Source organism: Saccopteryx leptura, chromosome 8, assembly GCF_036850995.1.
Source record: "Saccopteryx leptura isolate mSacLep1 chromosome 8, mSacLep1_pri_phased_curated, whole genome shotgun sequence".
NCBI lineage: Eukaryota > Metazoa > Chordata > Mammalia > Chiroptera > Emballonuridae > Saccopteryx > Saccopteryx leptura.
In genome coordinates this window covers 89,428,366-89,436,498 of record NC_089510.1, presented here as the reverse complement: position 1 = coordinate 89,436,498, position 8,133 = coordinate 89,428,366, and positions in this window count along the sequence as shown.

The window sequence follows — 8,133 nt, the reverse complement described above, 5'->3', positions numbered from 1 at the left end:
CACCACCACCACCACGGTGGCACTTGGCCACCACCACTGGGCCTGTCCACACTCTGGTGTGTACTCAGCAGTGTGTGGTGTAGCAGAGTCACCCAGACTTCAGCACTCAAAACCTGTGTCCCTGATGTGCCCCTGCTTCTGAGTGACTCTTTGCTCTGACTGGAGCAGGAGAGCCTCCAGTGAGCATGGTAATTACTTCCCTTCATTGATTCTGCTTTTCCCAGGAAAAATAGCCACTTTCATGTTGGGAAATGACTCAACTCCAGGGTGGCCATCTCCCAAAGTGTCTCTCCCTAGGCCTCCTAGTTTACACTTTCTTCTCGCAATTCCATTCCTCTCAGCTCTGCTCTGCCACTGAAGCAGACTCATAGACACAGAGAAAAGACTATAAAATGCTCTGGGGAAATTTAAGCTGGATCCAAAAAATCTTATATATTAATTTATATATAGTGGATTAATTTATTATCTTTTCATCATCATGTAACTAAATGAATAAATTAGTAACTAACTAATTTACTTAAATGCTTTAAATAATTAACATTAATATTTCCTTTGAACATACCCACAGATAGAAATAGACTATTCTAACATTTTAATTTTGATATATAAATATTTTTATTCTAACCTGCTGGCATAATACTCATGTAAAAAATTAAATATACTAGTCCAAAGCTAATTACATAAGTCTACAAATCTCTAAAAGGAGAATGTATGCTGTGGTTGGAATGTTTAAAAAAGCTCCAACACTCCAGTTTCCAAATTATCTTTCTTTAATAATCTCTAGATAATTTGATCAAATAAAATTTCCTCTCTTTCCAACTTTTGAGAATGCACCAGACTAGAATTCACTTAATTATATTCTATCTTTTCTTAGATTATTAGTTCCAAGCCGAAATCAATATTTACAAAGATATTAAAAGTTGTCTTCTTGTTCTTTTCTCTACTATGGGCATACACAACACTTCAGGGTGAGGTTAAGGGTAGAGAAATCAACTTAAGAAGAAAGGTGCCTGGATTGCAGTGAATCACTGCAGAAGGCACTGGGGGAATAGGTATCTGTTTTCACTTTTGAGTTTTAGTTTTTTGCTGCTTTCTTTCCAAGAGTGACAGCAGGGTCAAGACAAAGTGAGAAAATGTGGATATAAAACTAAATATATAACTAGTTTATTAACTTCCCCAATCAGCAGGAAAAGCAATTGGTCAGCAGTTTTCAGAACTACTTTTAAGACTTAACCCAGTATATAGCTGAATTTTCTGTCTTTGTCCTTTAAAAGTTCAAGCTGATCTGCAGGTAATTTTATCATTGCTAAAATGACACTCAAGTTTCTGTATGGGCATGGAAAAAATCTGAATTATAGCAACATAGTAACAGTGTTAACAATGCTCAACATCTGATGAGACTGCTATGTGTGAAGGAGCAGAAAATATAATCTATAAATAAAAGGAAAATCAATTAATAAAAATAAACCCTACAATAATAATGACAATAGATTTAGCTGACAAAGATTTGAAATAGCTATTGTAAATATTAAGGATTTAAAGAAAAATTCAATTACAATTTAGAGAAAAGTGGAAAAACTTTTTAAAATAAAATTTCTAGAGATAAAAAAATATAGTATCTAAATGAAAGTGTTACTGGATAGAATTCAATGAAATTAGATCCTATAAAAGAAAAGATTACTGAACTTGAAGATATAATGAAAACTATGCAAAGTAGTGCATAGAAAAAATCATAAACAAAACTATAGTGTTCTGTGGAATAATGCAACATGGTCTAGCATGTATGTACTTGAAGTCTAGAAGAGGTAGGGGAGGATTAAATTGAATGGTGTTGAATATTGGCTACAGTCTTGTTTTTATTCTTCATGTAATGGGAAGTGTTCATCTTTAAAATTTATTCACCTCTTTTCATTTGAATCTTTAGTGAATCTTTTTTAATTCCTTTTATTTATTTACTGATTTTTAGTGAGAAAGGAAAGGAGAAAAAGAGAGAGAGAGAGACAAGAATATCAATCTGTTCCTGTATGTGTCCTGACTGGGGATCAAACCAGCAACCTCTGAGCTTCAGGACGATGCTCTAACCCAGGAGTAGTCAATCTTTTTATACCTACTGCCCACTTCTGTGTCTCTGTTAGTAGTAAAATTTTCTAACCGCCCACCAGTTCCACAGTTATGGTGATTTATAAAGTAGGGAAGTAACTTTACTTTATAAAATGTATAAAGCAGAGTTACAGCAAGTTAAAGTATATAATAATAATTACTTACCAAGTACTTTATGTTGGATTTTTGCTAAGTTTGGCAGAATAAATTTTTATAAAACAACTTACTCTAGTTAAATCTATCTTTTTATTTATACTTGGCTTGCTCCGCTACTGCCCACCATGAAAGCTGGAATGCCCACTAGTGGGCAGTACGGACCAGGTTGACTACCACTGCTCTAACCAAACAAGCTATCCATCCTGGGGAGGATAATATTTTCTCATAGGCCTCTTTCTTCTTTTTTATTTAATTTATTGTGTTTACATAGATCCTAGTATCGCCCCAAATGCATCCCCCCTCCCCTGTATTCCTCTCAACATATTCCTTGCCCCCCTCCCAGCAGCACCATTCCCCCTTCCCTTCAGGTTTCATTCCTCAGTTCACGTTGTTCCTTGGATTCCTCAAATGAGTGAGGTCATATGATACTTTTTTTTCTTTGCCTGGCTTACTTCATTTAGCATGATAGTTTCTAGGTCCATCCATGTTGTTGCGAAAGGTAAGATTTCCCTCTTCCTCACAGCCGTGTAGTATTCCATTGTGTATATGTACCACTGCTTTTTAATCCACTTGTCCATTGATGGACACTTGGGCTGTTTCCAGATATCGCCATTGTGAAGAATGCTGTCATAGGCCTCTTTCTTTATTGAGTCTTCCATACTAATGTCTTCTTTTATTTTATTGATTTCCAGATCATTCTGGGTCCAGCAAAGGGACTATTATGGAAGGGAATCTGTCTAGCCTATTTCAGTGGTTCTCTTAGTGTGTTTCTGACCAGCAGCCTCAGCACCACCTGGAAACATGTTAAAAATGCAAATACTTAGAACCCTGCCCAGATTTAAAAAATTAGAAACTTAGGAGGTAGAGCCCAATAATCTGTGTTTTACTAAGCCCTCCAGGTGATTCTGATACTCATCAAATATGGAAACTTGTGACTGAAAGATGAAGTCTGGAGTAGAAGAACCAGAGCTCAAATACTAATTTTACCATTTATACTCCATGTGTGTCCTTGAAAAACGTTTATTACACTTTGGTTCCAATTTTCTCATAAAAAGCATGACACAGATGTGAGGATTACATAAAATGGTAATGTATTACTCAGAGATAGTAAGATCTCTATAAATATAAGCTATTAATTACAAAATAAGCACTTAATTGCCAGAAATTTTTACCTATATTTTCATGGCTGAAGGAATATGAATGATGTGATAAAAGGCATGATAAACCAAATAATTCAAACCTAATACATGTACATGATCCAAAAGAAGCTTTGTTTGGTTTTCACAAGTGTCTGCTGGGAACTTCTCGGGCTAGCTTTTCTTTTTTCATTTCCTGTGAAGCATTGTGCACATGCTTTAAATATCATTAGCAAGGCTACATCTTTACCCCTTCAGAGTAAGCATAATTTTAAATACTAGTCAAAATTCTGTTTAAGCCTGACCAGTGGTGATGCAGTGGTTAGAGCATTGACCTGGGATGCTGAGGTCCTGGGTTTAAAACCTCAAGGTCACCAACTTGAGTGCAGGATCACACCAGCTTAAGCATGGGATCGTTGACATGATCCTATGGTCACTGACTTTAGCCCAAAGGTCACTGGCTTGAGCTGAAGGTCAGTGGCTTGAGCTAAGGGGTTACTGGCTTGGCTGAAGCACTCTAGTCAAGGGACATATGAGAAAGCATCTATTCAGGACAAATCTTTAAAGAGGACATCTTCACTCTCCACATGCCCACCTCTACTACATACATACATACATACACACACACACACACACACACACACACACACACACACACCCCAGGAGGCAAAGTGTTAGTCAAATAAGTTTGTAAAATGTGATTTTTGTATTTGCTCGCTTATAGTTTGCATTGGGGACTGGGCAGCACCAGGTATGTGGTCTGTGAAATTGCAAATTACCTTCCTGCTTGGGAGGGGCTATTATTTTGCTAGTGTTTGCTGGAAGAGAGGTTTTCATGACAGAAATTTTTGAAAACAGAGAGCAGAAGGAGAAAGAGAAAGAAGCCGTGTCTGCAGAGTGAGAGAGAGAGAGAGAGAGAATGCTGAGTGCTAAAAAGAAGCCAGTTTTGCAGAAAAAGAAGCCATGTTGTCAGGGAAAGACAAGGTGTGCAAATGGGGAACCAGAGGTGATGGGCTGTGCAAACTCCACTGAAATGGGTGGAGCCTTTGATTCTAGGAGAAACTGGAGAAGGTTCTCCTGGCTGTAAAACCAGAGGGAATTGTTTTCCCTGTGTGTTTGCTCATTGGCTGGTGCAAGACTTTAATAAAGGAATGACCCACCATTTTCTGGCTCCACTGTTTTATTACTGTCTGTCCAAATTCAATGGGAACCTTCATGTGAATTACCACGATGGCTGTGACTACTGGCCTTACATCTGGCATAGTCTGTGGCAGGATTTGTATTAGATCAGTATGGAGCCTCCACCACCCTTGAGGGATGAGGTAGAGGACTGGTTGCTCTTTTGGTTCCCCATGGATGTCCTTTTGAGGACCATGGGTTGGCTGTTTTTTACATCCCTGCAAAAGGAAACCAAGAGAGCTATGGTAGAGGCTACTCAAGGCCTGCAAACCAAGCAGCAGAAGGAGTTGGATTGGCCACAGGAGAAACAGATGCAGATTTAGAACTGGAGCAAACACTGGAGAAGAAGGCCGCATGGGTTTATGAGTTGCAGTTTGCCCTGGAAGTTGAACATTGGCAGAAGCAGTTTTTGGAGAAACAAAAACTCACGAGAGCCGGCAGCCACAGGAGCCTAAGATGGAGCCCTGCTGGTGGAGTGGCTCTGAGTCAGCAAAAGCAGGTGTTTTTGAAGCTGCCATCTGCAAACTCCAGAAGATAAAATCCCAGACGCAGAAAATACCTACTAAGCCTCTGGTAGGTCCTCTGCAATTGCAGAACATAGGGGTGGATGGCTCTGAAGCAAATGTGGAAATGTTGGCCGCCATTGCCATGTGCGCCTCCTTGGGGCAGCATCCTCAGAGCTGCTGTGATGGCAGTGATGAGGAAGGAGGCCTGAGGACCCACGTGCATGGACTGACTTTTGGACCGGACCAGAGATGGCACCACCTCCCTTGTTGGATGGACATGCAGCTGTGGAATAAGATGAGAGACCCTGGTGGGGCCAGGACTCTGATGGCCCTCCTGCACTGGACAGCTTTTCATCCAGTTGAAGAGACGTTCCAAGGACATTTTGCGCTTTGGGCAAAGTGCTCAGAAGACATTGTGAAGGGTACCTTCGTAATTGTTGAAATTGTATGACCTGTATTATTGTGGTAATTTGTGTGATGTACCTCATCCTTTGCGTGGGAATGCCTGTGGTATGAATTGTAAAGTAAACAAAAGAGATGGAATGTTGGTCAAATAAGCTTGTAAAATACAATTTTTATGTTTGCTCACTTATAGTTTGTATTGGGTGTTGGGCAGCACCAGGTATATGTGGTCTGTGAAATTGGAAATTACCTTCCTGCTTGGGAGTGGTCACTGTTTTGCTAATGTTTGCTGGAGGAGAGGTTTTCATACCAGAAAGTTTTGAAAAGAGAGAGAAGGAAAAAGAAGCCATGTTTGCAGAATGAGAGAGAGAATGCAGAGTCCTGAGGAAGAAGCCAGTTTGCAGAGTGAGAGAAGGTGTGCAGATGGGGAACCAGAGCTAAGGGGCTTTATGAACTCCACTGAGACTAGTGAGGCCTTTGATTCTAGGAGGAACTGGAGAAGTTTCTACTGGTTGTGGAATTGGAGAATGTGTCAGTGGTATTGGGAGCTCTGAATGAGTGAAAGGGAAGTGTTTTCCCTGTGTGTTTGCTTGTTGGCTGGTGCAACACTTTAATAAAGGAATAGCCCACCATTTTTTGGCTCCACTGTTTCTTTACCATCTGCCTGAATTCTATGAGAATTTGCATGTGAATGGCCACAATGGCTGTGACTACTGGCCATAAATAAAGGGTAAAAGTTGATTTTTTTATAATGAAGAGTCTCAATCAAGAGAGCTGTGTGGCAGCCAGAAAAACATCTCATTAGTGGATTTTCTTGATTTTACATTCTTCTCTCTCTTTTTCAAAAAATACATTTTTATCATGAAGTTGAGCAATGTGCATAGAAAAGTATACTGGAACATCCTTCCTGAACTTGTTTCACAGAATTAGGCATATTGAAATAGCATTGCAGAACTTTTTCTTAACAGGTGTCAAGCACCAGCATGAAAAAACATCTACTGCAGGCTAATGTGCAGAAAACATGTATTAAGAACATAGTTATTTTATTTTGGTGAGACTAGATACTCAGTTTTTATGGCCTAATATCATGTAGTGTATATCTTACACAGAGCAGAATGTAGTATAGAAAACTCTGGACAATGATAGTAAGGTAGAGAATAGGATGAATGTAACCCATTCAGGCATACAGGGACCCATGCTGGTGAAGCCTCCGCCATCCTCCAGGTGCCTTGAAGGCTTCCATGGTCATCCTTAATGTAGAAATATGGCCAAGAGAGTGAACAATAGAGAAAGAAAAGTGAACAAAGTTGCTTTCTAACCACTGTAACCAGAAGTAACACAGCATTGCTGTTCATATTTCATCTTGTAAGAACAGGCCAAGTACTCTACCAAGTTCAAGAGAGATGTAAAATATAGTCTCTGGGTGGGTACTATGTCAGTAAGCACATGGTTTACTTTCCAAGTTATTATAGGCAACAATTTCTCCAAATATTTCCACAGCTTAACAATCTTTCCTGCCTTCTAGCCTGCTATAATTGTGTTATTATTATTGTTGCTGTACAACTTAAAATTATGCTACATGATTTGTATTTTGCTATAGAAGCACATGTTAAAGGTACAAAACTAACATTCACTCTTGTCACTAACAAACCCCTAAAATTCTAGTGAAAATATAACTCCTGCTCACATCATACTCCAATGCCAGTATGTACTCCTGTTTGGCTTTGATCCAAGCAGCAGAGAGGATCTGTGATGCACAGTGATAAAGGAATCCAGACTACGAGTGGCTCTGTCATCATTTAGGGTTTCCAGGATCACTTATAGAACATTTGGAGAAGAATACTGTTTCTTTCTTTTTTTTTCTGAAGTGAGAAGCAGGTAGGCAGAGAGACAGACCCCCACATGGGCCCAACTGGGATCCATCCAGCATGCCCACTAGGGGGCGATGCTCTGCCCATCTAGGGTGTTGCTCCCTTGTAACTGGAGCCATTCTAGCACCTGAAGTGGAGGCCATGGAGCCATCCTGAGTTCCCGGGCTAACTTTGCTCCAATGGAGCCTTGGCTGCAGGAGGGGAACAGAGAGATAGAGAGAAAACAGAGGGGGAAGGGGGAAGAAGCAGATGGATGCTTCTCTTGTGTGCCCTGACTAGGAATCAAACCCAGGACATTCACACACTGGGCCAACACTCTACCACTGAGCCAACTGGCCAGGGCCAGGACACTGTTTCTTATCATTTGAACTCATAAGTGACAACATTCACATTCTTTTGATGAGACCAATTTATGAGGCTTCATTTAGATAATGTATCTCCCCATGTAAAGGATTCACCTTAATTTGGGGGCCCAAATTTAAAAAAAAAAAGTATTACATAAAGTTATTGAACTCAAGTTTTAGTCATCATAAAATCCATACAACTCCTCATCACTGTAAAAACTCCCCTCTATTAACTTGTCCTCATCTGTGTCTGATGACAAAACACTGTCTTCATATATTGCCTCATCCTCAGTGCCAAATATGGCATTTGAAATGCCACACTTATTAAATGACTTGACAACAATCTCAATCTTGACATTATCCCAGGATCTTTTCACCCAGGTACAAACTTCTCCTATAGTTGGTTTCTTCATTCTTTCTGCTGGTGTCAAATTGTCCC